A 25,800-nucleotide genomic window follows, 5' to 3' on the forward strand; every position below is an offset into this window, starting at 1 on the left:
GCAACAGTGCGACGAAGAGACAGAGGTTGAATGGAGCCAGTAAGAGGAGGCGAGTTAATGAGACGAAAAGCCTTTGACTCCACCCTATTGAGAAGAGCTGTATGTGGAGAGCCTCCCCACACATGAGAGTTGTACTTCACACAGGGGCGGATAAAACTCGTGTGTAGAGTCAACAATTGTGCAGGGGTAAAGACGGAACGGCTTAGTACACAATCTCTTGGAAGCAGATTTTACAAGAGATGTAATATGATCTTTCCAAGGTAAGTCCCAAGTAAAATGAAACCCCAGGCATGTTCAAGGATGATGCAGGATTAAGCTGAATATTATTAAACATTAGTGGATACACACCTGGGGAAGATTTTGTCGGGTTGATAGGTGTAAGAACTGAGTCTTTGATGCATTATAAACGACAAGATTATTTTTACCCTAGTCAGAGATACGAGCCAAGTCAGACATTAGGTGTGCTATAGCCTCATCCCTTGTTTGTTGAAGTAACTGCTGAGATGGACGTTGCAGGAACCGAATGGAAAGGTGAAGGGTGGAGTCATCAGCGTATGAGTGGATGGGGTTAGATGTTCAGCTTAGAAGGTCATTGATGAATAAAGGGAAGAGAGTTGGAGATAGGACAGAGCCCTGAGGAACATCACTTTTGATAGATCTAGGAGAAGAACGATGGCGGTCTACAACAGCGGCTATAGAACGACCAGAAATGAAGCTATAGATGAAGGCACAGATAGAAGAATAGAAACCGTAAGAGGGCAGTTTGGAAATTAAAGATTTATGCCAGACTTGATCGAAAGCCTTTGAGATGTCAAGTGCAATGGTAAAGTTTTCGCCCAAGTCCCGAAAGGAGGATGTCCAGGAGTCTGAAGGGTAGGTGAGAAGATCGCCAATGGGGCGTCCCTGACGGAACCCATACTGACGATCAGAAAGAAGGTTGGGATAGGAAAGATGCTTTAAAATTTTTCTATTAAGAATTGACTCAAAAACTTTTGAGATACAGGATGTTGAAGCAACTGGACGATAGTTAGAGGGTTGGGAATGGTCACCCTTCTTTGGGAATGGCGGAATGAGAGCAAACTTCCAGCATGAAGGAAAGGTACAAGTTGACAGACAAAGGCAAAAGAGCTTGCCTAGGCATGGTGTTAGCAGAGAAGCACAGTTCTTGAGAACAACAAGAGGGACTCCATCAGGCCTATATGCCTTGTAAGTATTGAGGCCTGTGATAGCAAAAAAATACATCAGCTGAAGAAATTTTAATGTCAGCCACGAGGAAGTCAGAGAGAGGAAGTGATGGAGGAACAGCACCGGAATCATCTAAGGTGGAATTGGAGGAGAAAGTCTGAGCAAAGAGATCTGCTTTATCAGTAGAAGAGATAGCTACAGAACCATCAGAGTAGAAAAGAGGAGGGAAGGATGATGACGTAAAGTTGTTAGAAAGGTTTTTGGCAAGGTGCCAGAAGGAGCGGGAAAGAATCCGAGTTGGAGAGTTGAGAGCATTTAGTATGAATGAAATTATTTTTAGTAGAGCGAAGAACAGACTTAGCACGATTCCGGGCAAAAATGTAAAAAAGATGTGATCCAGGGGTTGGTTGGCTCCGGTACCTTTTACAGGCCCTCTCCTTGTTGTGGACAGCATTTGAACAAGCGTGATTAAACCAAGGCTTCCTTGCATTAGTCAAAGGATATGAGAAAGGAATGTATGCTTCCATGCCCGAGAGAATAACCTCCATAATATGCAAGGCACACTCAGATGGCTTCCGGCCATGGAAGCAATAATCATTCCAGGGAAAATTTAAAAAAGTACTGCCCGAGGGCCTCCCAATCCACAACTCCAAAGTGCCACAGACGACGTTTCTTTGGAGGGTCCACAGGCCGTACTGGAGCAATATGACATGTTAAGGTGATAAGGTTGTGATCGGAGGAGCCCAATGGAGAGAAAAGATTAACAGTGTAAGCAGAAGGATTAGTTGTAAGGATGAGGTCAAGTATGTTGGAGCTCTCTCCAAGGCGTTCAGGGATACGGGTAGGTTGCTGTACAAGCTGCTCTAGATCATTAAGGATAGAAAAGATGTAGGCTTGTTCACCAGGTGGATCAGTGAAAGGAGAGGAGAGCCGAAGGTGGTGGTGAACATTGAAATCTCCTAGCATGGAGACTTCAGGGAAAGGAGAAATGGATAGAATGTGTTCCATCGTAGAAGCAAGATAGTCGAAGAATTTTTGATAGTAGAATTTGAGGGTAAATAAGCAGCGCAGATATATATATATAGTCAAAGAATGACAGGAGGGCCGAAGCCAATGTGTGAAGAATTCAGAAGAATCGAGTTCAGGAACGCGAGAGCAAGATAAGTCATTGCGTATATATACACAGCAGCCACCTTAGCCTTTGAAATGAGTAAAGAGAAAGTAGGAGGATACAGAGAAGGGTTTGCTGTCAGTTGCCTCAGACAGCTGAGTCTCAGTTTGGAAAAGAAGGTGAGGTTTGGAGGAGGAGAGGTGGTGCTCAACAGAGCGATCTTCAAAAACATAAGATTTATACAAATGTAAGAAGTTCAAAAGCAATAACTCTGTAAGGATTATAGGAAAGTTTCCATTGTTTACTACCAGTGGTATAGCAACTTCCCACTGCGTATAGTATCACCATCCATTGTACTCCCCTGGCAATACTCAGTAACTTACAGGAGCTACACATACATTTAGAGATAAAGGCTTTTGCTTGAAAATGATTACTACTTTTATGTTAATATTTTATCAATCAAAACATTATGATAATAAGGTTATTTATATCAGTTCCAGGCGTGAATAAACCTGTTAGTCTATTAAAATACACAACATGAAAGGGTAATAAAATTGTTTTTAAACACAGTACATTATATCCCTTTTCAAGACTTGCCTAGCACTGTGAAATCTAAGAAATTATACGGATACAGGTAATTGTTGCTGCGTACTGTATTCATATTGTCGCAAAGTTTAACCCACACAGAAAATCCTTCCAGTCACCACTTGGAGGTAGACAGACTCATGATGATAAACTTGCATTATCGTTTCATCCAGGGCATTTCATCTGGAGTCAAACGGCATTCTCTACAGCTGTTGCTACCATGCACGGTGATTATACAGTAAATGTTGTATGTCCTTCCCTGTTTATGAGAATAAGGATAACAGTAGGGACTAATATTAGGAATGCGGCGTACAACCCTCCCGGCTATTCCCTGGGAACACAACAACTTAGGTATTAGCTCATTAAACTTTTATCTAATATTTACGAGTACGAAAAACTTAAAGATTCCTTCCCAATAGCAATGTAGAAATATATTCAGATAAATTTTACCGATAATCATGTAACAGTATATTACTATCGGTGTTTTACAGTTTTTTACACTGTTTTTACAGTGTTTGGAAGGAGGTGAAAAGGGTGCGAAAGGGAGAGTCTGGGAAGGAAAAGCGAGTAAAAGCAGAGGATGGAAAGATGTTAATTGATATGGATGCAGTTAGGAAGAGATGGGCGGAGTATTTTGAAAGATTGTTAAATGTAGAGGAGGAAAGGGAGGCTGAGATTGTGGTAGATGGAAGGGTGCAAGGAACAAATGTGTTGGGAGAGTTGAATGATTCTTTGATCACGATGGAGGAAATGCAGGAGGCAGTAAAGGAGATGAAAACAGAGAAAGCTGCAGGTATGGACGGGTGTGCTGAGGAATGCCTGAAAGGTGGTGAAGCGACCATTGTTGACTGGGTAGTAAGATTGTTGGATGTGTGTTTTGTGAAAGATATGGTGCCAATTGACCGGGCAAGTGCTTATGTGGTCCCGTTGTATAAAAGTAAGGGTGATAAGTATGAATGTACTAGCTTTAGGGGTATAAGTTTGTCGAGTGTTGTAGATGAGGTGAATGGTAGAGAGTTATTTAAGAGGGTTAGAGAGGGTACAGAGAGAGTGACTGGTGATGAGCAGTGTGGCTTTAGGATAGGGAGGGATGCATGGATCAGGTGTTTCTTGTGAGACAGGGGTGTGAAAGTATTTAGCAAAAGGTAAGAATGTATTTTGGACGTTCATGGATTTAGAGAAAGCATATGATAGAACTGATAGGGAAGCTTTGTGGACTGTTTTAAGATTGTATGGACTTGATGGCAGGTTGCTACAAGGAGTGAAAAGTTTTTATGTAGATAGTAGAGTGTGCGTAAGAGTTGGAAATAGTCTGAGTGATTGGTTTCCCATGAGAGTGGGGCTGCGGCAGGGATGTGTGATGTCGCCTTGATTGTTTAATATTTATATGGATGGTGTTGTGAGGGAGGTGAATGCAAAAGTGTTAGGTGGAGGTCTGAGTCTGGTGAATTTTTATGGTAGAGAGTGGAATATGAAGCAGCTGCTGTTTGCGGATGACACTGCACTAGTGGCTGATTCAGAGGAGAGATTGAGACAGTTTTTAGAAGAGTTTGGAAGGGTTCGTGAACGAAGCAAATTGAAAGTAAAGTAGAATAAGAGTAAAGTGATGAAGTGTACGAGGTTGGTGGATGGTAGGAGGATGAATATAGTTTTGTATGATGTGTTGTTTGAGGAGGTAGAGTGTTTTAAGTATTTAGGGTCACCTTTTACTGTGGATGGAAGAATAGATGCAGAAGTGAAGTTTAGAATGAATGAAGTAGGAAAGGTGCTGGGAGGAACGAAAAAAGTGTTTAGTTGTTGTTCGCTTAGAATGGATGTAAAGGGATTTAATCCCCGAGCTAAACAACTATGGCCATATAGCCCCACAAGGTTACAGGATTGCGACAGCCCCGGGTGAGGCTCGAACTCATGACCTCCCGGCCACGAGCTCCGCGCTCTACCTCTGAGCCACAGCGCCCCCAGAATGGATGTAAAGAGAAGGCTGTATGAGGGTGTTGCGGTACCGACTGCGTTATATGGGACTGAAACAAGGAATATGGGTGTAGCAGAGAGGAAAAGTTTGAATGTAATGGAGATGAGGTGTCTGAGGAGTATGTGTGGAGTGATGCATATGGATCAAGTGAGAAATGATGAAGTGTGATGGAGAATTGGAGTTGTGCAGGAAATGGCTGATCGAGTTGAGCAGAGGGTGTTGCGATGGTTTGGACATATGGAGAGAATGGAAAATGAGAGATTTGTGAAACGATAACTATATCCGATGTGAGAGATGTAAGGCTGAGAGGAAGAACACGAATAGGATGGATGGACAGTGAAAAGAGCGTTGAATGCGAGAGGGATGTCTGTTGAGCAAGGAAGAGTGGCTGTGCGTGATGGAAATGACTGGAGAGATACTGCGAATGAAAAAATGATGACGCATCCCTGAGGGGATATTCTCCCGCATTTGGTCTGATCAGCTGATCAGGTCAGGTGCGGGTAAAGGGATGGGTCCATTATGATATGGCAGGGGTAAACCAGCTCTGCTGTTGGGCCCTGCTGCGGGTGTCACTGATTGCACTACGCAGTTGATCCTCGTCAGTGTGGTGTGATGAGGATCTGTTCCTTCTCCCCTTGGGGCTAAGATGCAAATGAATGTGTTTGAGTGGATGAGTATATTGGGAGTTTGTCGTCCTGTCTCGGCTACCTCCCTTTTCTTGGGGGAAGCAGCCTAGGTATATAGATAGATAGTTTTAAACAGAGGTAGTACATGCCTAGGTAATATTATAATCAGGTCATAGAACCTTCTGGCATTACGTTGCCCCAGTCTGTTACCACTGGCAAAAGATCTATTTTTGTCTTCCGGTCGTTTATGCGTCTGTACGTATGTCCACTACTGTTTGGGTCCCTCTTAGTGTGATGACATTTTTTTTTTTTTTTTTTTTTTTTTTAGCTTTCCTATCTTCCATGCGGATACTTTATTCTAAATGACAGGATCTCATGTATGAACATCTGAATTTTTAGGTATGAAACTGAACTCCCAACGTATCCTACATTACAGTAGGAACAATTAAATTTGAAAACAGTGTTTTAGCACAGTGCTTATGAGATTCTATCAAAAAGATGATCCGACAGCGTATGACGTGGTAAAGGTTAACCTAAATGATGAATTAGAACAAATTGCATTAAACATCCTGTTCAACTCTGTTCTCATATGAGAACGGTTGTGTCCGTACTAGGTGAGGCAACTGTTAAGGACTTGCTTGGAAGTTAAAGAAGCCGAGTTTGAATAACGGAATGTTATCCAGAATTTTGGCCAGGGCATTATAAATGAAGGCGGTATTAATTATTCATAAGACATGTTAGGTCCTATTAGTTAAAAAATATGATAGAGCAATATTAACAGCACTAATTATCAAGGTAGTAATGGAGTTGCATACTCTGGATACAAAGGACAAAATATTCAGACCATGCCGCGATAATGTGCTCTTCCAGTAGACCGAGGCAATGAAACATGATACTGTATATGAGACAGAGGTAATGAAGCTACAGTATGTTGTTATATACTTATACATCAAGGAAAGGAAACTTACTGTCAGTGTCTCTTTCCACAGTGAATTCAATGTTCGGTTGTTTAAGAAGTTTACATACTTTAAAAATATATTTACATGAACAAAAGCCTTGATAAGGTAAGACCTAAAGGTGAGCACATCGCGACTTCATCGCCTGTTCATCATGTGCATTATTACACATAACCTTCCATTCATAGACAGCAATATCTAAAAGGGAATTAAAATATTTTTCTGTGAAGTTCAAGAATCCGTTAAGGTTAGCAGACAAGTATTTTTGCATATCTGACTGTCTCATCTAGGGGAATATTAGTGAATAATACTCTCTCTCTCTCTCTCTCTCTCTCTCTCTCTCTCTCTCACACACACACACACACACACACACACACACACACACACACACACACACACACACACACACACACACACACACACACACACACACACACACACACACACACACACACACACACACAGAAAATCGTGTGTTGTGTGTGCGTGTGTGTGTTCAGACAACCAGAGTATCTCTTATTCATGATAAAATTAATCGCTTATTACTTTGTAAAGGCCGCGAGGACAAATTGCATCATCCAGTATCAACTGCACAGTGATATTAGAGAAAATAACTAATACTCTTGTGTAGACACCTTTAAGAGTTTAATCCTCATTTTTTTTCGTCTTCGTTCATCGAGGCCAAAGCAACATTTAAGGCAGAAGACTTTCTTCCCGCTCTTTTGACGATATAGCCTACTGAGGGAGACATGAGAATCAGCTTTGTGAGTAGCACTAACAACGAAGTCGAATATCAATTCCAACGTGAGTGACGAAGTTTGCTACGATTTATGTCTACTGCACAAGTGTCATTTTTAACTTGACCCGAAAATTCAGCGCTCCGTTCTGGTTCCTATTACTAATTCCGGGTAAACAATGGCAAGGAGAAAAACAAACTGTGCCTAGTTATCAGACACGCCGTAAGTGAGACGACCCGGTACTGTAGAGATAAACTAACTCAGCACCCCTTCCCCAATCAAACAAGTACTGTTTTCTCACGAGTACCTAGCCTGACTATCCGACATTTTAGTACCATTGGCGGATGATTAAGTTACAGATAAGGAAAAGCCTTTTCAGGTAATGTTGTGTGAATCGGTCCCTGGTCGTACCGCCGTTATTTGAATCTGGCTCAGTAATGGCTGAAACTGACCAATTGCAACGTAAACTACAAATTTGCTATCAAATATACCAAACAGCATATAGATGGATAGTTTTGAGTAATATATGTATATGTATAGATAGATAGATAGATAGATAGATAGATATAAAGGGTGGTGCAAAAGTAGGTTGACATTATTATGTTGACACTATAATGTCCCCACAAACCCGAACCTGTGCATTACTGTGTGTCGAAGTGTGGCTGACAGACTCCAGGAATGTGTCAAATGGTGAGGGAGGACACTTTGAACACTTCGAGACTTAAAGTGTGTCTTTTGTGTTGCAATAAATGGTACATGTCAACCTACTTTTGCACCACCCTGTGTATATATATATATATATATATATATATATATATATATATATATATATATATATATATATATATATATATATATATGCGTGTTTTGGCATGGTCACGAGCGAAAAAATTTTACATTTACTCGTCACAGCAGCAGGTGGTGAACTGACAGACAGAGTTGCCAGATCGGTTTTGCTATTTGTCTGGGAAAGTATGGCAAAAAATCTGGATTTTTCATAAAAAATCTGAATATGCTAAGGTTACGATTATGTAAATTATTTTACATACTGTAAAGTGTTTTACATAATGTAAATGTAATTTATGGTGTATGTCAAATAAAGCAATTTTTTGCAAGGACTTTAACGATAACAACATATTTTACATCCTACCACAAAATGGCCCATGGAGGAATAATAAAATAATTTTAACATGTCCATAAATTATGTATGATGTTTTCCTAGGTTTATGCTTATGGAAATTGCTGTTGTGAATTAGAAAGCAAATTTTATTTCACAAGTAATTTAACTTATAATAAGACAGCAGTTTGAAACTATCCATATCAGTTATGAATGAAAATGACAATGCATGATTATTCTTGCATATCTTCATCCGAGTCGGCAGTCACATACATACTTAAGTCATTCTCTTCGTAAAGGAGTATGTTATTTCAACAGCATAGCAGGTGCTGTCGGTCATGAGGCGTTTTGTATGGAGCAGTCCAACAATGGTGTTTGTTGAGAGGCGATTTCTTGTTTTTGTCTTCATTCGGTTAATAGCAGAGAACACCCTCTCTCTCTCTCTCTCTCTCTCTCTCTCTCAGAAATTCTGGAGATTTCAAGCACTTTTTCTGGATATGATGTAGAAATCTGGAGATTTCCCAGTTTTTAACAAAAAAATCTGAAAATATGAGCTTTGGCTAAAAATCAGGAGAAATCCAGACTTTTCTGATAATCTGGCAAAACTGTTGACATATGAGGTGTTAGCAGTGTTGCCAACTCTTACCAACTAACTGTCGCTAGATTAACCTCAAAAAGTAGCTAAAATTCGCTAAATGATCCAAACCAGTACAACAAACCTGAGCAAATAGGTAAAGATACCAAGACAAAAATGTATTTTTCACTTATCATGTCTTTTTTCTTTGTGCCTGTATTAATTCATAATCGTAAACAGGTGTTTGTGTCTTGCAAGAGAGGACAGAGATGATATTTTCTGCCTGGGTCGAGATAATGGGTGTAGTTATGCTTGTTTAGGCATGGCCAGGAGCGAAAATATTGAAAATCCACTTATCACAGTAGCAGGCTCTGAACTGCTTAATGAGGTGTATGGGAGTGTAGTGTACGTCAGTCTGAAGACGTTCAGAACGTTCGTTCACTTCCCAAAAAATTTTTGCAGTTTTTTATAGGCCGTGCTCAAACGACGCCTGTGGCCATTTATCGGCTAAATGTAATTAGACGCCAGCGGCCATTGAGGGTTTAAGGAATTGCAATGCAACAAACAGATTAAAAGCCAGGACTTTCTGAACTCCTTGTATAATACAAATGTAACACTGAAGTCACAACATGACATACCGTACTATAACAATGGATTCAATCATGTTTCATAACAGAGGTGGTACGTTTCATATGAGAGACTCTTATCAAGGTTCAGATTAGTGAACCCCTCCATCATAAACTGGCTGATGTTCGGTGGCCCGTCATTTCTTCAGCCTAGGCTTCGACTCCCCTCCAGCAAGGAGGCAGTAAAGAAACTAGGGATGGTGATAGTACTAAGATATCAAAGCAATATCTACCCTCTTGTCCCCTATTTTTTATTCTAAGTTCTGTAAGAGGGCTGACTCCCCTAAAATAATGGCATTTTTTTTTATTATTATTATCACTAACATGAAACAAATGGAACTGACATGAGAACTTTCACTAAAACCCATATGCTCACTTTCCTCTCTTTATGATCGTTTTCTTGAGGAGGAGGGCGGTCCCTCAAGAATCATTGGGGGGGGGGAGTAACGCTCCCTAAATATCGCATTACAGGCGAGAGTCCAGTCTGACCTCCTACCTCCTCAAGTGAAGATGTGCTTGGAGCTCTCACAAGCCTCAATAAATTGGTGCCTGCCCATGTATTCTCTGTCTGTGCATTCGAAGGAGTTTATAAGAGACTTGATAATGAGAGAGGATGATGAATACACATGTTGCTTGTTTTGTGATTTACCGAGTGGGCTTAGTTTAGAAATTAGGAAAAACGGTGAAACCATTGACATACTAAATGACCGGTAGAAAAGTTGGGAGAGTGAGGCTGGTATGGTGCGTGCTAAGACCGTGCATGTAGAGGAATAAAAGGAAGTGAAAACAGAAGTGTTAGGCTATGTAGATAACTTTGAAACCGGGCTAGTTAAGGTAGAGAAAGATAGATGATAATGATGGCTTCTAGGCAGTCAAGTGAGGGTGCAAGGTAAGGTAAGTAACACTGACAGGCGTGTATCTACTAGGAATTGGTGTCAGATACTAGAGCATGAAGTGCAGCTTGAGCCTAGCCTTATACTTGCCGGGGATTCGTTGATTAAGGGTGGAGTTTTGTACCTGAGGTAAGAGGAGGAAGCATTTTTGCTTTCTTGGGTGTAGGATACAGGATGTGACTGAAGGAAGTGATGACTTAATCAGCCACATCTCAGAGAACTCGATCATTATACTGTGGTAGGGACTAATAATGTTGCGTCAGGCATGTCAGAGGATATAATTAAGAATTATAGGGACCTTATTAGGAAGTTTAAGAAACACCATAGAAAGTTTGTTTTCTGTGATTAGTTACAAACATTTGACGCTGGTTCTGTGATCGTGAGTAGAATGACAGAAGTCAGTAGCAGAGTAGAATGACTGTGTGCAAAGGTAGGTGTGATGTTTGTCAAATCTTAAGGTGTTTTTAGTCACAACAGGAGTTTGTATTGTAGAGGCAGCCTTTGCCTGAATAGGGTAGGAAAGGCTAGGTTTGGTAGGTCTCTACATAAGTGTTTTAGGTAATGACAGAGAGGTGAAAAGAGGCACAGTTAATGAGGCAGCTGTTAACGATCCAATCTCTGAGACCAGTGGGGTAGAATAAGTGAGGTGAGATCAGCTCACCAGAGGAGCCAGGTGTATTTGACTTCACCGCAGGTGCAGGGAGACAATCAAGGGATCAGTGGGGAGGGAATGAGTACTAGATCAGAGGCTCATCTGAGTGTTACCACATCAACTGAGGATTTAAAGACTAAACAGGGATAATTCTTGTGTTTCTCACAACGTTTCCAGATCCTGACTCACTAAGAATATAATATATATGAAAACAAGAAGCATTATTTCAAAGTGAGACAAATTAATTACCTATGCAACTACGGAAAATCGAGACAGAATTACAATTACAGAATGATGGTTAACTCCTCAATGGCCTTAGGTTCAGATATTTGTGGGCTCCCCTGGCCAGCCTTGGTACCTTTTTTTCAAAGTTCTAAAATCGACGTCTTGTTCTTTCAGATGTGAAGATAATCGTCTGGTACACATGGCAATGTGTTTTTAGCTTCCTAATCCCATCCTGTGATTCGCTATAATACATGGAAGATATACAGTTAACTTCGCACCTGCCATTAAAAAGGAAACATATGGGAGAAAACATCCCAGAAAAAGTGACCGCCTGAGTGAATGGGATGGTAGAGTAGGGTCGGATAAACATATCAAGGACTTTCGTTCCCCTCCCATAATTGTTTGCAGTTCTCTATAGCTGATGCTAATCCGACGTCACCTGCACATTTACGGTGAAGCATCCTCAATGACGGCGGCTATTGAGGTTTTAAACACTCGTGACAAGCACCTTACTGGAGAAGTATCACTTCAGAACTATAAAATATTTGAAAAATCGCAACGGCACAAAACCGGTGAGGGAGTCCTTAGAGAGAGAGAGAGAGAGAGAGAGAGAGAGAGAGAGAGAGAGAGAGAGAGAGAGAGAGAGAGAGAGAGAGAGCCATGTAAATGTAATACAGGTCAGTAAATTCGATGCTAAAACATACGATGCTTTATATGTCGTAATTTTCTGAGTAATAACCCATTCTTTTTGGTGTAATATATCGACCGCCTTAGTTAGACGAGGAAAATGATATAAGATGAAATATAATAAAACACACACACACACACACACACACACACACACACACACACACACACACACACACACACACACACACACACACACACAAAGACTGCATTTTTTGGAGGGAGTTTTGTTCAGACAAAGAGGGAAGCAGGTTTAGAAATTATATAAAGTGCATTTTTAAGTCAGCCAAAGGATTCATCAACACGTGGTACCATTATGTTCCGCCTTGACGTAGCAACATACAGTGAATTAATAAATTTTTGTGAGGTTGAGATTTTACCAACATCGATCATATTATTATACGACCTGAAGTTAACATCACCTGTATGACCAGTACAGTATAAATAGCTTTTTACTTCCCAGCTTTAAAAAAAGCTAACTTCAAGAATAAGAGAAAGGAAATTTTCATTACCGCTTGGATTAAGTTACTACAGGTGGGTAATGTCGAAGAAATGTGGGTAATATTCAGTAAATGATTAGCGTCTATCGAACGAAAAGAATAATAATCAATAATAAGCCGGCCAGGATGTCTAAGAATATTGAATAAATCACTGGTTGCAAGAGAAGAGCATTTGAAAAATATAAACCTAAGCGAAATCACGATGACTGTACAGAATTTTTTTTTAATTACAATGAGAGTGTGTGAAAATTATTCGGAAACATAAACAAGAATGCGGAACGAAAATTTCTTGTGAACCAAGATCAAACCAAAAATTATTTCTTTTTCATCATATGAGGTATAAGAAAAATGCAAAAGATAGCATTGGCCCTGCACTAAACTCAGAAAGTATTTTCGTCCATGGTAGGCGAACGATAACAACAACACTGAACGACTCATTTCACAGTGTTTTTGTATGTGTGTGTGTGTGCGCGCACGCACACACACACACACACACACACACACACACACACACACACACACACAAAGCACAGCCATTCTCATTTCACAATTGGTTTTCTCAGGACCAGAGGATACCAACCAACGAAGCGACAGAACACGAAGTATTAAATTATCTTCGGAAAATAGACCCAAATAAATCAATTCGCCCTTATTAAATATTTTCTCGCATACTTCGTGAATATTGCAGATAGTTAGCTTTTCCTGTGACTATATTAAACAAATCATTAACTGCGAATAGAGTACCTAATCAATGGTAGCCGGCATTTTTTTTTTTTTCAATGCGAGTAAGAAGGAGCAAAAGCCTAGGAATTCCTTCCAAGAAACAAACAAAAACAATACAAAAGGGAGCCCAATTCAAGATCTGTTAATTTCGAGTTGCATGGACACACTGCGTTTGAAAGACTGGAGATCATAGGAATTAGGAAATACAGACAGAGGGAGACGGTTCCAGAGTTGACCTGTTGCATAATGAAGGACTGAGAGTAACGGTTAACTCTTGTATTAGAGAGTTGGACAGAAAAGGGATGAGAATTTGTTGCTAGACGGGTGTTACGCGTCCGTCATAGAGGTGGAGGGATGCAAGCAGACAGTTCAGAGGAGCAGTGACCATGGAAGTAGCGATAGAAAAGAGATAAGGAGGCAATAGTGTGGCGAAGAGACGGAGGTTGAAGGAAGCCAGTAAGAGGAGGAGAGTTAATGAGACGAAAAGCCTTTGACTCCACCCTATTGAGAAGAGCTGTATATGGGGAGCCTCCCCACACATGAGAGTTGTACCCTACACAGGGGCGAATAAATTCCGTGTATAAAGTCAACAACTGTGCAGGGGTAAAGAAGGTACGGAGACGGCTTAGCACCCCTAATCTCTTGGAAGCTGATTTTACAAGAGATGTAATATGATCTTTCCAAGATAAATCCCGAGTGAATGAAACCCCAAGAATGTCCAAAGATGATGCAGGATTGAGCTGGATATTATTAAACATTAGTGGGTTCTCCTGTGGAAGTACCTATCCTTTGAAAAGGCGATAAAAAACGCGGCACAAAATTCCTCTAGATAAGCCTAAATCAGTAATATGCAAACTTTTTGAAAAAAATTTTAGAGAGAAAATTACCGAGTTCCTTATTATGCATACTATTGTAAGAGCACAGGTTTTGTAATATTAGATCATATCTCACAAATGTCCTGAAAATTTTTGAAAACATAAACGATAACTGGGAAGCAATAATACCGTCGGATGTCACCTACTTACTTTTCCAGAAAGCGTTTGATAAGGTCCCTCATCCAAGACTGCCAGAGAAACTAGATCCCACAGCCTCTCATACAAATTACAATCGTGGACTATTAATTAGTTAATGAATTGCAAGCAGTGTGTAGTGATAAATGGTGACTCATCAGACTAGCTAGAATTCTAAGACCAGATCTTTTCACTGCTTATGTCAGTTATCTAGAAATAAGACTCATTTTTAAGGTACCGATGTTGATAGTAGAAGTAATTTTTTTTTCAAGCAGATATGCTTGTGATGGGCCAAAAGACCTCCTGTTATTTATGCTCCCTACACTATGTTCTATGTTTAACTTGAACTAAGATATCAAAGCCATATCTCTCATCCTTTCACTGTTTCTGAAAATTTATAATTTGGTGAAGAGGGGGCTGACCCCTCTTAAAAATAATGGTTGGAAAATTGAATATAGTGGCATAACTTTGAAGTATCCAGAACTCACCTGGGAATTTTCATTCAGATTCATCAAATCTTGCTGGCTTCTAGCCTTTGGTTTATTTTTTCCTTTAGAAAAAAAAAAAAAAGTCCAGGGGGAGTTAAGGCACTGGCACACAGACAGGCTGAATCTCGCGCAACGGTATTGGGCGAGTTGCCGAAACTTATACTATCCTGATTCGCAGCATTCATGAGTTTTCCTGCAACAAGTGAAATCGCCTGCCCACAGTCAAACACATTCTCGAATTGGAAATTTCCCAGTAACTGTCAGGTGTCAGCCAAACTAAAATAAAAAATTTACCCTGAATTAATATGCATCTGTTGAAGGGTTGTTGTCCTTTTTGCTGTGGATCCAGGCTTATCTGGATCGTAAACCTGGTGGAGTATAAAGTGAAGCTTCTCTTCCACTGTAATGGATTCTCGCTCCTGCAGTCGTGCCGTTCACACCTCTCTCCCAGCTCTACAGCCCTTGCTCAGTGCCTTGTCTCTCTCCACGTTGGCTAGTTGTGGTTTTGTCTTGGAGGCTTGCTTCTAATTCATCACCACTGCTCGTCACTGGAGCTGTGATCACGCCTTTGCCAGTGCTGCTTGAGCTGTGTGACTGTGTTTTTCATCACTGCACAGCGATTTCTCCCTGTTTTCAAAGAGCCCTGCTCTTGCACTTGGGAGTTTTTTCTTGTTTTTTCACGGCCTGCCGTTAGTGTCCCTCACCGTAGTACGACGCCGAACCCTGAAGGAGTGTCGTTAGGGCATTTCCATGAAGCGGGGCCTTTAGGGCCTGGTTATAGGAGGCGGTGAGGACGGCATTTCTGTTAGGGCTAGGGTTAGGCTTGACCCTCAAGGGGCAGTGACAGGGTCTCTCACGATGTCCTTTAGAGGGTGGAGAGTCCCCCCTTCCCCCGTCTCTGTGGCGGGGGGGACACAATCTGGCCGCACGATGGGGTGGTACTACTACTCTGCGGCCAGGTTGTGTTAGGAAGAATACTGCCACCGTATTCCCTGCGTGTCGTAAAAGGCGACTAAAAGGGGCAGGGTGAGGGGACTAGGGACCCCCTCCTCTGTTTTTTAGTTCCTAAAAAGAGACAGGCCAGAGAAAGGGATGGGGGATGGAGTTATCCCCGTACCCTGAAGATTGGTTCTATGAATGTGCGTGGATGTAGTACGATTGAGGCTAAAAAGGAGGAGACTGGGAGAATGTTTGTGAGAAGAAAGTTGGATGTGTTAGCTTTGGGTGAAACGAAGATGAAAGGGAAGGGTGAGTCTATGTTTGGAAGTGTGAATGGAAGATTGTCAGGTGTTGATAGAGGAAGGGCAAGACAAGGTGTGGCCTTGTTAGTGAGTCCGGAAGTACAGCAGTGTGTGATTGAATGGAAGGAGGTGTCATCGAGACTGATGTGGGTGAAAGCGAAATTTGAACGTGAGTTGTGGGTGCTTGTGAGTGCATATGGGCCTGGTAGTGAAAGCGATGAAGAAGAGAGGGAGTCTCTCTGGAATGATGTTGATGAGTGTCTGCAGAGCTTTGAAGCGAATATGAATGTGGTAATGATGGGAGATCTGAATGCTAGAGTGGGAAATGTAGCAGTTGAAGGTGTAGTTGGTATGCATGGTGTGCCTGGAAGAAATGAAAATGGGGAGCAAATGATAGCGATGTGTGTTGAGCGAGAGATGGTGATTGGAAATACGCTGTTTGAGAAGAAAGATATTTATAAGTATACATGGGTGAGACAGGAGGGTGGAAGGGTTGTTGATAGAGCTTTGATGGACTATGTGGTTGTGTCTAGGAATGTAATAGGAAGATTGTTGGATGTGAGAGTTCTGAGAGGGGAGGGTGGAGGTATGTCTGACCATTACCTGGTGGAGGAAATGTTAAGAGTAGGCAAGAGGTGGGTGAGAGCTAGGAGGGTTAGGTGTGGCAGGGAGGTTTTCAAAGTGAGTGAGTTGGATAAAAGAGAGAAAAAGATAGAGTATCAGGAGAAATTGAAATATGAGTGGAACGCATTGAAAGATCGGGAAAATGGCAGTGTAGAGGAGGAATGGCAGTTATTTAAGAGTGCTGTGGTGGGGCATGCAGAAGAGGTGTGTGGTGTGAGACGTGTGGGTGGTGGTGTAAGAAAAGGAAGTGAATGGTGGTGAGAGGAAGTAAGTATGACTGTGGCTGAGAAGAGACGTGCATATGAAGTGTGGCTGCAGAGGAAGGATGAGATGTCAAATGAGAGGTATAAGGAAAAGAGGAATAGGGCAAGAAGGGCTGTGCGTGATGCTAAAGTGGCAGCAGATGAGAGGTGGGGTAGGCGGCTGACAGAGAATTTTCAACAGAATAAGAAAATGTTTTGGAAGGAGGTGAAAAGGGTGCGAAAGGGAGAGTCTGGGAAGGAAGAACGAATAAAAGCAGAGGATGGAAGGATGTTAATTGAGATGGATGTAGTAAGGAAGAGATGGGCAGAGTATTTTGAAAAATTGTTAAATGTAGGGGAGGAAAGGGTGGCTGAGATTGTGGCGGATGGAAGGGTGCAAGGAATAAATGTGTTGGGAGAGTTGAATGATTCTTTGATCACGAAGGAGGAAGTGGAGAAGGCAGTAAAGGAGATGAAAACAGGGAAAGCTGCAGGTATGGATGGGTGTGCTGTGGAATGCCTGAAAGGTGGTGGAGTTACTATTGTTGACTGGTTAGTAAGATTGTTGAATGTGTGCTTTGTGAAAGGTATGGTGCCAGTTGACTGGGCAAGTGCTTGTGTGGTCCCGTTGTATAAAGGCAAGGGTGATAAGTATGAATGTACTAGCTTTAGGGGTATAAGTCTGTTGAGTGTTGTAGGTAAGGTGTATGGTAGAGTGTTAATTATGAGAGTTAGAGAGGGTACAGAGGGAGTGATTGGTGATGAGCAGTGTGGCTTTAGGAGAGGGAGGGGATGCGTGAATCAGGTGTTTGCGGTGAAAAAAGTGTGTGAAAAGTATTTAGCAAAGGGCAAGGATGTGTTTTGGACATTTATGGATTTAAAGAAAGCGTATGATAGAATTGATAGGGAGACTTTGTGGACTGTTTTAAGGTTGTATGGACTTGATGGTAGGTTACTAAAAGGGGTGAAAAGTTTTTATGTAAATAGTGGAGCGTGTGTAAGAGTGGGAAATGCTGTGAGTGATTGGTTTCCTGTGAGAGTGGGGCTGCGACAGAGATGTGTGATGTCGCCTTGGTTGTTAAATATTTACATATATATATATATATATATATATATATATATATATATATATATATATATATATATATATATATATATATATATATTGAACTTGTGGACGAGCGGTGGACGAGCGGTTGTTATACGTGAGTAGTTTGTAAGTAGATAATCTTCGTTCCCATTTGTAATGCAATGACAGGAGAGGTAAAGATGAGTTTGGGACTATTTTTAATTGTCTTGGAAATATTAACAAAGTCTCTCACACACGAGTGAAGTATAAGTATAGACCCGCGAGCTACCACCCTGTCTCACTCTCTCTCTCTCTCTCTCTCTCTCTCTCTCTCTCTCTCTCCCGCCCATGTTGCTAGGCTCGTTCTCCCTACTACCTGCCGGTTCTATGGCCTGTCTCCTTCTGAGCTCTGCTTCCTAAATTCTGGTGTAGCAGGGGTCGTGTCACGTGTGTTACACTGTGGTTGGAAAGTTCTAGAAACCTGTGTGTGAGTATGTGTGTATGTGTGTGTATGGTCACGAGGCGCTGTCGTGTGCCTATAAAGCATTCCTTGAGTTAAGAGTGTGTAAGCATGTTTAGCATTGCTCGATTCTCGCAGACACAATACCTTATCATCTGACTTGCTGCTTCTATCTATCTCTCTATCTATCTATTTATCTATTTATCTATTATGATTTGTAATTATAATATGGAGTCCTAACATATGCTTGGCCACGCCGCTGAAGGTCCTCCGACAGCAATCATCATTGACATATGCTAATCTATTAGTGCATAATATTGATTATAATATTGTATACATATAATATTTATAGTAAATTGCAATGATCTAGTAATATTACATTTTACACAAGTTGTATACATAATTGAACAAATGCAATGGTTGTTGTATGACATTTTGTAAGATGTGTATGTATAACAGACAGATGCATATAATTGCGCAATGGTAATACTGCTAGGTTATTACATTACATATTGAGTTATCCCTTTAGTAATGTCTAATATTTCACCTAACTTGTAAGATGATTCTGGTTATACAGAATTGTGTTATAATTGTATGACTTATAATATTTAACATTGTGGTAATACATAATTGTAACTGTGAATTGTTACATAATTGTATTGTAATTGTTACATTGTAGTAATACATAATTGTAACATTTTATGAATTGTTACATAATATTGTGGTAATGCATAACTGTGTTGGCCTTATAATTGTAGTTACATTTTGTTAATGCAACTGTTACACAATTGTGTTGGCCTTATAATTGTAGTTAAAGTTACATAAAAGTTACATCTTGTTAATGCAACTGTTACATAATTGTTACATATTGTTTGTAGTTACATAATTGTAGTTAAAGTTACATAAAAGTTACGTCTTGTTAATGCAACTGTTACACAATTGTTACATATTGTTTGTAGTTACATAATTGTAGTTAAAGTAACATAAAAGTTACATCTTGTTAATGCAACTGTTACATAATTGTTACATATTGTTTGTAGTTACATAACTGTAGTTAAAGTTACATAAAAGTTACATCTTGTTAATGCAACTGTTACACAATTGTTACATATTGTTTATAGTTACATAATTGTAGTTAAAGTTACATAAAAGTTACATCTTGTTAATGCAACTGTTACATAATTGTTACATATTGTTTGTTGTTACATAATTGTAGTTAAAGTTACATAAAAGTTACATCTTGTTAATGCAACTGTTACATAATTGTATTGTTCATGGTTACATAATTTCTGGCTAATTCCCTTAGGACCCTTCTTTAAGGTTTAGTTTATCTTGCCCAAATATTACTGAAAATTATATTATATAGTCCCATATTTTGTTATTTTATATAAGAAATATATATACACTATATACAGTATTAACTATATACACTGACTTGTTCTTCACTTGTACCTATCGTGGGCAATATATGTGTCAGCACTGTGTGGAAATCATTGTCTTCACGATTGTGTTGAAGATGTTCATTCTTGCTAACGTCATTTGTGTTGGCCATTTTTTTTTTCTGGTTTTCCTTGTAACTTAATTTATCTGTTTCCACTAGGTAGCTTTAATTAATAAATGTTTAATACAGTTCTTTTAATCGCTCACTGAGTAACTGTGATGGTATATTTTCTTTATTACTTTGTAGATGTAATAATGTATAGCTGTATGTATGCAACACGTATTTTATGTAGGTATAAATGGTAACACTCGTTGATAGTAAATAATTGTTATAATAAATGAATGAATATATACAATACAGTGTAGAATATTACTATTGGTGCAAGTATTTAATGACTGAATTATGAAGATAATTGAAGTAGGTATATGTATTTAAGTTGTAACTATACAGCACGTTTTATATGTTTGTGCAGAAGTTTTTTGTCTCTCACTGTGTATTGTATAAATGAAGTAACTCACTAATTTTTACCGTGATGGAAATGGTGTGAGTGGTGTTGCACGTGGTGATATCTTTGTTCTTCACGTGTTGACTGACGTGGCGTCTTTTCAGCAAGCACGCATGATGACATCGACTTCCCACACTGGTAGCTGTGGTGAGTGAATGAGTAGCGATGAGTAACTTGAGTGAAGATGAGTAAGATGAGTTGTGAATATGGGCTTGGTATTTGCTTCGTTGTCTTGACCTCTTCACTCCTGCATCAGCGGTGGAGGTTGGGTGGATGTAGCAGAGAGAGGAGGGTGAGGTCTGGTGGTTGTGAGTTGTGAGTCGTGTCTCACTCTTCATTTGTTTTTGTTTTTCCTTTCTTGATGTATTCTCGGTCCTTTTCTTTTGTGATATACTCGTTGTAGGATAAAGACTGCCGCAACTTGTAGGTGCATGTAGAAGATTATACAGACGACTCGTGGAGTTATTACTTGTAGTTGATTGTAGATGGTTGTAGTTCGCTGGTTCGTCGTAGAAATTGCAAGATTGTTTGTATCAGTATTTAGTTAAACTACTGGCAAGACATCGTGTGATCACATCTAAATCAGCGTGATGATCGTGGAGATGGAGGGGGGGTTGGAGAGAACTGTCAGGAGCTGGTTGTGAGTTGTTGGTTATGAGAGGTATTTTTTTGTTTTCAATCTTCATAATGCAGAATCAATTGTACACTCGTGGGCATGTATATTGTAGGAATTCATTGTAGAACTGAAGCTAATCTTGTAGAGTCTCGCCTGCTTTTGTAGAAATTCACTGTTGATTCGGAGACAATGTCGGTAGAATTCGCTGGCCACCAATATGTCATAAAAGACTTTGTAGTAACTTGTAAAGAGAAGTTTTGTAGATTAGTTATATATATATATTGAACTTGTGGACGAGCGGTTGTTATACGTGAGTAGTTTGTAAGTAGATAATCTCCGTTCCCATTTGTCATGCAATGACAGGAGAGGTAAAGATGAGTATGGGACTATTTTTATTTGTCTTGGAAATATTAACAAAGTCTCTCATACACGAGTGAAGTATAAGTAGAGACCCGCGAGCTACCTCTCTGTCTCTGTCTGTCTGTCTGTCTGTCTGTCTCTCGCCCATGTTGCTAGTCTCGTTCTCCCTACTACCTGCCGGTTCTATGGCCTGTCTCCTTCTGAGCTCTGCTTCCTAAATTCTGGTGTAGCAGGGGTCGTGTCACGTGTGTTACACTGTGGTTGGAAAGTTCTAGAAACCTGTGTGTGAGTATGTGTGTATGCGTGTGTATGGTCATGAGGCGCTGTCGTGTGCCTATAAAGCATTCCTTGAGTTAAGAGTGTGTAAGAATGTTTAGCATTGCTCGATTCTCGCAGACACAATACCTTCTCATCATCTGACTTGCTGCTTCTATCTGTCTCTCTATCTATCTATTTATCTATTTATTTATTATGATTTGTAATCATAATATGGAGTCCTAACATAGATGTCGTTTGCTTAGAATGGATGTAAAGAGAAGGCTGTATGAGGGTGTTGTGGTACCAACTGCATTATATGGGGCTGAAACATGGAATATGGGTGTAGCAGATAGGAAAAGTTTGAATGTAATGGAGATGAGGTGTCTGAGGAGTATATGTGGAGTGATGCGTATGGATCGGGTGCGGAATGATGAAGTGCGAAGGAGAACTGGAGTTGTTCGGGAGATGGATGGTAGAGTTGAGCAGAGGGTGTTGCAATGGTTTGGGCATATGGAGAGAATGGATAATGAGCGATTGGTGAAAAAGATAACTAGATCTGATGTGAGAGATGTAAGGCTGAGAGGAAGACCACGAATAGGATGGATGGACAATGTGAAGAGAGCGCTGAATGCGAGAGGGATGTTTGTTGAGCAAGGAAGAGTGGCTGTGCGTGACAGAATTAAATGGAGAGAAATTGTGAATGAATAAGTGATGACGCAGCCCTGAGGGGATGTTCTCCAGCATTTGGTCTGATCAGCTATTTCAGGTCAGGTGCGGGTAAGGGAATGAGTCTGTTATGATGTGGCAGGGGTAAACCAGTTCTGCTGTCGGGCCCTGCTGCGGATGTCACTGATTGCATTGCACAGTTGACCCTTGTGCGGTGTGGTGCGGTGAGGATCTGTCCGTTCTCCCCTTTGGGGCTAAGATGCGAATGAATGTGTTCGAATGGATGAGTAAATGGGGAGTGTGTCATCCTGTCTCGGCTACCTCCCTTTCCTTGGGGGAAGCAGCCTAGGTATATATATATATATATATATATATATATATATATATATATATATATATATATACACTTCCTGTTTTCAGTGTTTGTGTATCTTCCCCTCACTGGCGAATTTACACAAACCTGATACATATAAATATATATATATATATTTTCTTTGCATCACACCGTCCTGCTCACACCTTTTGCTTTCTGATATACCTATACTACCCCATAATATATACGTTCCCTCGGTCTGTGCCGGAGTATACATAGCTAAAATATATATATATATATATATATATATATATATATATATATATATATATATATATATATATATATATATATATATATATATATATATATATATATATATATATATATATATATATATATATATATATATATATATATATATATATATATATATATATATATATGAGTGTGCCTTCTGCCCTCTGTGCCGATAATGTGCTCTGTATTTATACAAATGTACATTTCAGCCCTGAAGTTTTGAGATCACATTTATATATACATACTGGTATATATATTCTCTCATTTGCCCCAGTGATAATATATATTATTCCCTAGTATATTTATATCTCCTTCGCCTGTGTGGCCCTCCCTCACGTCCCCCGGGTGCCTCACGCCCAAGCCTCCTCTCCTCAACGATGACGCGTATCTCCTCCACCCCCAAGTCACGTGTCAAGGCCTCTGCAACCGCGACCTCCACCTCCGCCTCCTCCACCGTCCCCTCCTCCTCATCCACCGTCCCCCCTCCTCCTCCAACGCCACCACCGCCCGATCCACTGCAAAGAAGGCCCCCCACCCCATCACCAAGTGTGTTAGGCACACTTCCTCCTCTAGCTCTGACTCCACTGAGGAGTCACTCGTTGCTCCTGTCAGCAGTGACAATGCTGCCACCTCCTCCCCCTCTGCTATCTCCACCACTGCATCCACCTCCTCCCACCACCCACAGAAGACTGCTCGACTTCACGAAGGCATGATTTAATACGTGTAGTGGGTGGTATGCGGGATGATGAGATAGTGATTTTGGGAGGGGACTTAAATGGTCATGTAGGTGAAGCAGCCCAAGGTTATGAAGGAGTGCATGGGGGCTGTGCATATGGTCTAAGGAATGCAGAAGGGGAAAGGATACTCGAGTTTGGGGAGGCAACGGACATGATTGTGTGCAACACATATTTTAGGAAAAGAGACAGTAGGTTAATTACGTATGAGTCTGGGGGAAATAGCAGTCAGATAGATTATTTTCTGGTTAGGAGGGCCGATAGGAGGTTAGTGAGGGATGTTAAAGTTATAGGAAGTGAGGAGTGTGTGCAGCAGCACAAACTACTGATTTGTGATATGGTGCTTAAAGAACAAATGATGAAAAAGAGGACTTATGTACCTAGGAGGAAAATATGGAAGCTGAAAAACCAAGTAGTAAGGGATGCCTTCTATAGCGAGTTGAGGAGAGTGGTGGCTGAACAGGGAGCTGTAGACAGAGGCGTTAATGAACAGTACAGAGCCCTCAAGAACAATTTCTTGAGAGTTACTGATGTAACATGCGGCTGGACAAGAGGACCACCAAGACATAAAGTAACTTCATGGTGGGATGAGGGTGTAGAAGCTGCAATTAAGGAGAAAAGAAGGCTTTTCCGGGAATGGAAGAAGGGTGGTAGCAAAGAGGAATATTTGGCTGCCAAGCGTAGGGCTAGGAGAGAGGTATACAGGGCAAAGTCTGAGTCACAGAGACAATTACTTGATAACCTAAATCATGGGGAAAGGAAAAATATATTTAGGGTGGCAGGTCAGGTGAAGAGGGATAATCGGGATATCATAGGTGAGCAGTGTGTGAAGAATGATGAAGGAAGGGTAGTGGTGAACAGTGAGGATATTAAAGATGCATGGAGAGAGCATTATAACCGGTTGTTGAATGAGGAGTTTGACTGGGACAGGGAAGGTTTGGAGCCAGCAGATCCAGTGTCTGGCCCTTGGCCTTTGATTGATACTGCTACTGTGAGTGAGGCAATAGGCAGGATGAGGGTGGGGAAGGCAGCAGGTGTGTCTGGGTTGACTGCCGAAATGTTGAAGGCCTCAGGCGATATAGGGGTGAGTTTAGTCACTGACCTGATAAATAGGATTATTTATGAGTGTGTTGTCCCAGATGATTGGCTGAAGAGTGTAATTGTAAATGTGTATAAAGGGAAGGGTGATGCCCTGGAAAGAGGGAATTATAGAGGTATAAAGCTTTTAGATCAGATAATGAAGGTAATGGAGAGAGTTTTAGAAGGTATGATTAGAGAAAGAGTGAATATTGATGAGATGCAGTTTGGGTTTATGCCAGGTAGGGGGACCACTGATGCCATATTCATTGTTCGACAGCTTCAGGAAAAATATATTGGTAGGAGAAGGGATCTTTATTTTGTTTTTGTTGATTTGGAAAAGGCCTTTGACAGAGTCCCTAGAGAGGTGGTGAAGTGGGCAATGAGAAAGCTTGGCTTGGAGGAGTGGCTGGTTAGGGTGGTTATGGCCATGTATGTGGGTGCTCACACCCAGGTGAGAGTGAATGGAGATTTGAGTGATGAGTTTTCCGTGAATGTTGGTGTGCATCAGGGGTCAGTCTTGAGTCCCATGTTGTTTATCATGGTACTTGAAGCCCTTTCACGTGACTTTAGAAACGGACTCCCGTGGGAGTTGTTGTATGCTGATGATTTGGTGTTGATTGCAGAGAATGAAAGGGAGGCGGAGGAAAGGTTTAGGAAGTGGAGAGATGGTATGGGGCAAAAGGGTTTAAGGGTAAATGCAGATAAAACAAAAGTGATGATATCTAGGGTTGGTGGCGGTACTGTCAAAGACGAGGGAGAGTGGCCATGTGCAGTTTGCCACAAGGGCGTGGGAAGTAATTCCATCTTGTGCGGTGTGTGTGATAAATGGGTGCATAAGAGATGTAGTGGTATCAGAGGTAGACTGCGAGATAATGCTGATTTTATGTGTACGGCGTGCCGGGGTGAGCAGGTGGAGATCGTCAGACGTGAAAGAATTGAACTTGCTGGTGAATCTCTTGAGTGTGTGGAAGAGTTTTGTTATTTAGGAGACATGTTGTGTGCTGGAGGTGGGGCTGGAGCTAGCTCTGTGGCTAGGGTGAGAAGTGGTTGGAAGAAGTTCAGGGAGCTCTTGCCTCTCCTGACATTGAGGGGCTCTCCCTACGTGCTAAGGGGTCTTTGTATGCAGCGTGTGTTAGGAGTGTAATGCTGTATGGCAGTGAGACCTGGGCAGTGAAGGAGGAAGACATTCACCGGCTCAGACGTACAGAAATGACAATGATTAGG

Source organism: Coenobita brevimanus, chromosome 100 (genome assembly GCF_032717465.1).
Source record: "Coenobita brevimanus isolate Jiangsu-jjx chromosome 100, ASM3271746v2, whole genome shotgun sequence".
In the NCBI taxonomy this organism is placed as follows: Eukaryota; Metazoa; Arthropoda; class Malacostraca; order Decapoda; family Coenobitidae; genus Coenobita; species Coenobita brevimanus.